This window comes from Muntiacus reevesi, chromosome 20 (assembly GCF_963930625.1).
Source record: "Muntiacus reevesi chromosome 20, mMunRee1.1, whole genome shotgun sequence".
NCBI lineage: Eukaryota > Metazoa > Chordata > Mammalia > Artiodactyla > Cervidae > Muntiacus > Muntiacus reevesi.
The window spans coordinates 48,386,665-48,396,050 of record NC_089268.1 but is presented as its reverse complement, the minus strand read 5'-3'; positions in this window follow the sequence as shown (position 1 = coordinate 48,396,050).

The window sequence follows — 9,386 nt, the reverse complement described above, 5'->3', positions numbered from 1 at the left end:
ATGTCAAGAAATATATTGAGCAACACACAGGTAGCTAACATGACAATTCTAATTCAGGTCTATACAGTTCTAAGGTCGGTGATTTTTCAATCTCTCCAGTAAGGAAATGAATGTATTTCATTCATACAGAGTAAATGAACACATCCTGCAAAAGAGGAGCTTGTTCAGGGGAAAACAAATACACAAAGTTTACAAAGAAGAAATCATGGAAAAGTAACAAAATGCTTCCTTAAAGATTCTGATAGTATGGTATGTTTTTGGTTTTTTGGGTTTTTTTGCTTTTGTAAAAATGACCCATTCCCATGTAAACTATGCATGATCTCTGTGCCCCGTGTCTGGGCATCATTGCTGCTTATCTTCCTGTGTGTTCCAATTCCATTTCGTGTGGTTTTCCTCCTCATTCTCTGGTACTTGGGAATCACAAGCTCAGATTGTGTTTCTGCAAAGAAGTTTCCTTTCAGGGAGACACAGTCTAACCCGCAATGCACATGGAGGTGCTTTGAGCAATATTGATGAGTTTACACACCACGGCCTTGCCTCTGAGGCAGTCCACATTTTGGCATATGCTTAGTGGTCATGTATGGATGTGAGTGTTGTACTGTGAAGAAAGCTGAGTGCTGAAAAATTGATGCTTTTGAACTGTGATGTTGAAGAAGACTCTTGAGAGTCCCTTGGATTGCAAGGAGATGCAACCAGTCCATCCTAAAGATCAGTCCTGGGTGTTCATTGGAAGGACTGATGCTGAAGCTGAAACTCCAATACTTTGGCCACCTCATGTGAAGAGTTGACTCATTGGAAAAGACCCTGATGCTGGGAGGGATTGGGGGCAGGAGGAGAAGGGGATGACAGAGGATGAGATGGTTGGATGGCATCACCGACTTGATGGACATGAATTTGAGTAAGCTCCGGGAGTTGGTGATAGACAGGGAGGCCTGGTGTGCTGCGATTCATGGGGTCACAGTCGGACACAACTGAGCGACTGGACTGAACTGAACTGAACTGAAGGTTGATAAAGCATCCCCTCGCAACAGGCAGCTCTCCTGTGCCCCAAATCAGCCGTCTATGAAGGACGAGAAACCCTGAATTCGAAGCCCTCTCGGCCAAGGTTGTCTGAGCCCTTTCTGCCGCCCCCTCCTGGCTCTGTATCTCTTCCTCCTTGGCTTCTGGAATCTGAGAAATGAAGAGCCACAGGCGGGGGCAGGACCTAAAGGAAATGATCAGGTTCAGGGAGGAAAAGCAAGGACTGAGAAGGTGCCTGAGAAGCGGAGAGGCTGGCCCCCTTCGGTAAGCAGAGGTGGTCAAAGGCAGGAGGGCAGGAGTTCAAGGTCGTCGCTAGAGCCACACCATCTCTTGGTGCCAAGCACGTGCTTGGCAGGGCCTCCCCGCCCACATGGTGGGCCCTGGCTCACGTGTTCCTCTCCACTGTGATGTGGTGTGATGCGGTGAACTCAGGTTCAGCTGACATCTGGAATCTAGACCCAGAACTTACACAACGAAAGGAAGGCAAAAACTAGGAAAACACAATGAAAATTACTCAGTGGGACTCTCAACATAAAGACTCCTCCCAACAAGTGCATTGACGTTTCCAGGACATCAGCCCTCACTTTTACTGCTTTTCTGGCTCAGAAGGGCGTGTGCAGCACCCACGGGCGGCATCCCAAAAAGGTAGACTACACCGATTGCAAAAGAGAAGTCATGCTGAGTGATAAAGGCGACAGAGAGGGCAAAGAGCAGTCCAGCACTTTAAAAGCAGGAAAACAAACCTCTGTTCCCACCCCCCTGCCACCATCTCTAAATTTCCTTAGTGAAATGACGTTGGAATTAGGGTTAAAGAAAACCACTCGAGTTCTTCCTCTTGTTCAGTTCATTTGCTGCCTGCAACCATATCTGTAGTTTCTATCTTATCTGCATGGGGATAAGAGAATCAAAGGGAATTTAAAGCCTGTGTTAAAGTGACTGGAGTTAGGTAGGAAGCTGGACTTCATTCCTACAAAATAAAATACCTACGCTATTTTCTCCAATTTTTTTTTTTTTTTTTTGGCTACATTGTTGTCTAATGAAAAAATTCCCTTTGGAAAAATTAGAAGAAAGAAACCCCAATGCTTTGGAAAATAAGGAAGCATGAGAAAGACCATCAGGAGGGGGGAAGGTAGCAGGTGAGTGGGTGTGGGAGCCAGGCTCTCTCGCACCAGATGCGGCGTCTCGGGGAAGAGAGGTGCCCAGGGATGCCTGGGCCTCACTTCAATAAATCTCATGATTTCCGCCATCAGCTTAGGGACTTGTAATGTTGTTCTACTCTCAGATAAAAGTTATCCTTAATTGGCTTCAGTTAAGGAAAAATATTGCTGGAGGTGGGCTCATTAATAAACCAGAAAGCAACGAGACAAAGACATTTCACCAAAATGGGGAATGATCCTAATTTGTGACTTCTTCCTCAGAAGCCGATATCCACCAAATGAAATCCCCTTCTCCTGTCTCTCCTGATCTAAACAGTTCAGGAGAACAGGTCCCATCCTTTCACGGTTGCTCTCCATGACTCACGCACCAGTCCACTCTGTGCCCAAGCCTAAGTTTTCATGAGCGTCAGATAGAATCTAAAAGAATCCACCTCTTTCCCCGCCTCACTAGGTTATACATGTATAGGTGAGGAGTCTCCAGCTGATCTCATGGAAGTGGTTCCACCAACACAGTATCACAATCTAAGGCTGACAGTAAGAATCTTTCTGCAAAATATCAAGAAAATAGCGTGCACCTACACACACACACACACACACACACACACACACACACCACCTTAAACTATCAGACTGTTCCTAGCAAGTTTTCTACTTCAGAGAAACACATATATATATATTTGTATATTTGTCTAGGTACAATGATAATTATTATATTTATAGATCACATTGTTATAATTATAATATATTGTTATTAAATATATATTATATATGTATTCCCTTCTCCATTCCCTTCTTCGGGGGATCTTCCCAACCCAGGAATCAAACCTAGATCTCCTGCGTTGCAGGCAGATTCTTTACTGTCTGAGCCACATTGGAAGCCCATATACATGTTTAATTGTTTGGGATGGCTGATTTAGAATATGTAAATGAGGAAACATGGATTCTCAGCCGACATGGGTAACAAGGAATCTTTTGATTTGCCTACTTCCCTACCCCAATAGAGCAGAGGCAGGGATGGTATAATAATTGCTCGTATTTACTGAGCACTTGTCATATGCCAAATTCCCAATGGATGACCTCATTCAGGCCTCACAGCAATCCCAGGAGGTAGGTGCCATTATTATTCCCATTTTACAGATGACCAACTGAGACTAAGAGCATCGAGGCAGTGGTGGTCCTCTTGGGAGACCACGTTCTCTACTCCTGACTTGCCCACATCCCTGCTGAGCAGAGGGACAGAGTCCAGGATAGAAGTCAGGAGCCTGCCCTGGCCTCAAATTCTGCTTCTTTTTTCTTTTTTTAATTTATTTATTTTTAATTGGAGGATAATTGCTTTACAGTATTGGGTTGGTCTCTGCCTGACAGCATATTAAAAAGCAGAGACATGACTTTGCAGGCAAAGGTCTGTCTAGTCAAAGCTATGGTTTTTCCAGTAGTCATTTATGGATCTGAGAGTTGGACCATAAAGAAAGCTGAGCCCCAAAGAACTGAGGCTTTTGAACTGTGGTGCTGGAGAAGACTCTTGAGAGTCCCTTGGACAGCAAGATCAAACCAGTCAATCCTAAAGGAAATCAGTCCTGAATATTCATTGGAGGGACTGATGCTGAAGCTGAAGCTCCAATACTCTGGCCATCTGATGCGAAGAACTGACTCCTTGTAAAAGACCCTGATGCTGGGAAAGATTGAGGGCAAAAGGAGAAGGACAGAGGATGAGATAATCGAATGGCATCACTGACTCATGGACATCAGTTTGAGCAAGCTCCAGGAGTTGGTGATGGCCAGGGAGGCCTGGCATGCTGCAGTCCGTGGGGTTGCAAAGAGTCGGACACGACTGAGCGACTGAACTGAAGCGCCATACACCAGCATGAATGGGCCAGAGGCAAACACGTGTGCCCTCCCTCTGGAACCTCTGTCCCTTCTCCCACCAGAGTCCTGCCTCTGTGCCTGCTCCCACCTTGTTCTAAGACACTGAGTAAAATGGCAGAGGATCTGAAGATGTTTGGCCAAACAATGTTCTACCACCGTTTTGTCCTCCTCCATTCTGCTTTTCCAGAAACCTCTGACTTCCCGGACTCTTATGAATTGCTGGGGAAGGAAAACAGGCAGTCTGCACAAAGGAGCATTACAAAGTAGAAAGGGCTGTGTCAGAGGCTGGCCACCCATCGGAAAGTGAAGTCAAGGGAATTCTCCAGTGGTCCAGGGGTTAGGACTCTGCACGTTCACTACCAAGGGCCCAGGTTTGATCCCTGGTTGGGGAATTAGGATCCCTGAGGTTTAGCAAAAAAAAGAAAAAGAAAAAGTGAAATCAAGGTTGTGAAGCTTTTCAGAGAAGCTGAGCAGTAGGACTGGGGGTACAAGAGGGCCAAGGTGATTTTCCAGCTCCCCCAGCCGTGACAGCAGCCGGCCCTGTGCTGTGTAAACGGAGGTGGCTATTAAGGGCACAAACGCGTGCATGACAGATCGACCTACACAGCCTATTAACATCTCTTCAGCGCCCAATGTGTACAAGGCTCAGCCCTAAACATCACTCACCTCAGCTCTGTCTCCCAGGAGCTGGTGATCTGAGGACACATGGGACAAATAATCGTGAAAGTGTTAGTCTGTCTGATTCTTTGGAACTCCATGGAATGTAGCCCACCAGGCTCCTCTGTCCATGGGATTCTCCAGGCAAGAATACTGGAGTGGGTTTCCATTTCTTTCTCCAGGGGATCTTCCCAACCTCGGGATCAAACCTGGGTCTCAGGCATTGCAGGCAGATTCTTTACTGTCTGAGCTGCCAGGAATTCCAAAATATACATCAGAGAATAAAAACAAGAACCAGCTGTTATTAAAAGGAAGGAATACAGGCGGAGAGGAGAGAAAGCAATGAGAGAGGCGGGTGGAGTTAGCCCAGGAATCCGACGGTCCGGGGGCAGCAGCGACAGGGGTCCCAGGACAAGGCGGCCCTCGGACTCCGTCACACACACCTCTGAGAGACGAAGGCCCGGTTCCACGTCCGCTGTGCGTTTTCTGCTCTCCCGGGGGATCTCAGCCTTCCTCCAGCCGGAGGCAGTAACGCGGTACGGGGTGCTCAGGGAGAATCTGGCTGAATCCGTGGATGGGAGAGTCTTGTCTCAGTGCGTTAATTCCAAACCCTTTCATGTATTCAAAAATCAGTCCACATTATATGATGATCTTATACTTGTATCTTGTTAGTTTCACCTTTTCTATGTCATATTCAGTGCTCCCATTTCATTTAGTTTATGTTTTCCAATTTTTCCATCTCTTCTTTTTTTTTTTTATGTTCTTTCTCAAACTTTTATCAAGTGTAGTAGAAAAGATTTTGTATCTGTATGTATATATAGTATGTATAATACATATATTTTAGAAAACTTATGAACTTTTGCCTAACTAAAAATTTTGACATTTTTGCCTCCACTTGTTTAACTTAGTATGAATAGAATGTTAGATTTCTAATCTTAAAAAATAGATATGCAACAAGCAGGTTTAGTGTATAGCACGGGGGACTATAATCGATATCTTGTAATAATCTATAATGAAAATAATCTGAAAAATAATACATGTGTAGAGGTATAACTGAATCACCTTGCTGTGGACCTGAAACACTGTAAGTCAGCTACACTTCAGTCAAATATATATTAATGAAAAAATAGATAAAATCTTAGAATGAGAAAAGAATATGTAAAAAAATAATAATAATAAAGACCCAAAGGACTGCCCTATATAGCGATTTAAGTCATCTCTTTACTGCACGCCTCCTCATTAAAGAGGATGCCCATACCCTTCCCCTCTGGGTATATGTTTCCACCTAGCTTTTCTGACATAAATACAACTGCTTCTCATTGTGCTCTCCCAAATGTCGTTCTATGTCTCTGATAATAAACTTTGTACCTGTTTTTACAGTCAGAAAAAAATAATAATAAGTCCCCAAATTCTTTGATATTCTTCACGTCCAAGAGGTGAGGCTAATTTCCCTCCCATCACAGGCGACTCTATTGAGTCACTTCTGATGTCAGCAGCGTGGCCAGTCCCTCTGAGATTAGGACACACACAGCTCTTTCTCCTGAGTCGCTCCCCCTGGAGAAATCCCGCCCCATCACGGCCTCTCAGAGAGGCAAACGGAGGAGCTTCTGGGACGGGTCCAGGGCGCACCAGAGGCCTCCTGCCGACAGCCGCAAGATGGATCCATCCTGGAGGAAGAGCTCCAGCCTTATCAAGTCTTCAGATGACTGGGGACACCTTGACTTCAGCTTCCCAGGGGACCCACCCGGCAGGACTGCTCCCCAATTCCTGACCGGCAAAACCTGTAACATAATACATGTTCATTGTCTTAAGCTGGTAAGTTTCGGGGTCATTTGTTACACAGCAATAAATACCCGAATCAGGCCTCTCCCCTAGCTTTGGCAAAGGTCTGGAGATGCGATAGTTTGGAAGACAGTTCTCTGCCTGCCCTCATAGGGCTCAGTCTCATAAGCAGCACAGACAGAAAAACAACTAGTAGAGAGGGAATCGTGCTCTGATAGAAAGAGGCACCAGTGAGGTAGAGAAGCAGGGGAGCAGAGGGGGCCCACCTAGCCCATTCTAGGGGGTCAAAGCCAAGTGGTAACCAGGCTGCACGTCTATAAAAGATAAGCAGGAAGTATCCAGGTGTGTTAGCGGGCAGGGGCTGTTGTTACAAAGGACACAGATGGGGAGGGAGGTCTTAAACAACAGAAATTTTCTGTTCATCAGGTCTGGAGGCTGGAAGCCTAAGACCAAGGTGTCCCCAGAGGGGGTTCCTTCTGATGCAGTGATGGCAGGACCCGCTCCGGGCTCCTCTCCTTAGCTTATGGACGACATCTCCTCCCTGGGTTCCTCTCCTGTCTCCTCTCTGTGAGCATCTCTGTGTGCAAACTTCCCCCTCTTGTAAGGACACAAGTCATGCTGGATTTGTTGTTGTGGTTGAGTCACTCGTCCTGTCCGACTCTTTTGTGACCCCACGGATGGTAGCTTGCCAAGTTCCTCTGTCCGTGGGATTTCCCAGGCAAGAATGCTGGAGTGGGTTGCCATTTCCTCCTCCAGGGGATCTTCCCGACCCAGGGAGCGAACCCACATCTCCTGCACTGGTAGGTGGATTCTTTAAAACTGAGTCACCCGGGAAGTCCCAGAGTGCATGAGGGCCCACCCAAATGACCTCACTTTAGTGTGATTACCTCTGTAAAGATCCGATCTCCAATCAGGTCAGACTCTGAGGTACTGGGGGCTAGCACTTCAACATACGGATGGGCTAGGGGGTGCGGGGGGATGGAGGACACAATTGGACCCCTAACACCAGGTGGAGCCGTGTGAGGAGAGGAAGAATAGTCCAGGCACATGGATCGGCACATACAAAAGACTGCAGGCAAGATGGAGCCCATTAAACTGGACCATTATGATTGTGAAGTGAGGGAGAACAGCAAAAGCTGGGGCCAGGTCATACAGGGCCTTTCCAGTCCTGTCCAAGCATTCACCTTCAGTCCCGAGAGCGCTACCAGCCACTGGAGGGCCTTGAGAAGGGGAGTCGCACCATGAGACTTACATTTTGGAAAGTTGACTCCAGCTGCCCGACTGAGCATCGGTTGGCAGGAACAGGGGTTCACAAAGGAAAACCACTAGCCCCTGAGCCAGCAGATGCCGATGGCACGTGAGCTAATGGGACGGTGATGGGACGGTGAAAAGGAGAAGGCTGGAGGAAGGGGAAGCAGCAACAGAACTGTTGAAGGGAGAGCTGTCGTGGGAGAGGAAGAGGGAAGAGCCAAAAATGCTGCCGCGTCCCCTGGCTCAGACTGAAGCATGGCCAGTGGCGGCCTTCCCAGAGGAGGACGCAAGAAGGGGGCTCGGGATACCGAGGCCAAGTGTGGTGTTGGGCCTTCCGAGCCAGAAGTCACTGAGAACCACACAGACTGGATGGGTAGCTATTCCACGCCTTAGGGAAAAAAGATCCAGTCCGCAGATAGAGACCTGCAGCCGTTTCTGCCAAGCTGGTCACTGAGGCCCCGGGAAACGAACGAGCTCTGAAACCCACAGCGCCTGAACCAGAGAGTGTGTCTTCGGACAGCACCCGCACTAAAGAGGCAAGCAAACTGCCCGGAGAGAGGGGAAGAGGATGGGGAAAAACGAGAGAAGAGATTCATTCTGAAGACAGCATCAGCAGCCAATTACGCTGCAGGTCAAATAAGAACTGGGACGTGTCCTTGAACATAGCAGGACAGGGCTGATGAGCTTGGCAAGCACATCCGAGTCAGGCATGCTCGTCTGGGGTCTGCGTGCCCAGTCATCTTCAGCATCTTAGGTACTGCATTGGCCAACAAGTACATTCAGGTTTTTTGGTAAGATGGTATGGCATACCAGAAAGAACTTTGTGGCCAACCCAAGATGATTTTCTTTATAAATAGATAAAGGGGGAGCACTCAGCCACTGGTATCACCCCAGAAGTCCCTTTCTAAGCAAGTTCCCCGTTACTGGATTGACTGAAAGGTCTGAAGTTTCCCTAAGACCAACAAGAGCGCCCTGAGACACTGCTGAGCTGGGACGGTCCCCGAGGGGCCAGTTCTGAAGACACCCATGTGCACAGCACCCGCCCAGAACACCGGAGGCGGGGGGCGGGCTTCATCCGCGTGCTGCCCCGGGCGCAGGCAGGCTCCCGTCCCGGAGGACCCCCCTCGAGCTTCCCTTTCTCTGCGCCTCATCCTTGCACCTGAAGCTGAAATCAGCTAGTGACCCTGCGTTCAGAACTGAGCCTCCCGGGTCTCTGCTCCTTTCTTCCGAAAAATTACGATGAGGTTGCAACTCCGCACGAAGGGCAGAGTCGGGATTAGATGAGATTACACAGCACAGTGCTTGGCACACAGTAAGAGCCCAGGGAAAGTTCTTTTGTATATAATTTTTTAAAAAATATATTGAGTTATTAATTTGGCTGCACCGGGTCCTCACTGCGGCATGCTGGGTCTTGAGTTGCCGTATGTGGGCTCTAGTTCCCTGACCAGGGTTCAGATGCAGGCCCTCTGCTTTGGGAGTGTGGAGTCTTAGCCATTGGACTGCCAGGGAAGTCCTGAAATATTTCTGTTATAATAAATAATGATATCATGCTATCGATGTGATGAATATTATGACTACGGTGAATATCAGTAGAATGCTAGAACACTATTAATGGCATCAGGATCTAGCACGAATCATCTTTGTCCTCGCGCT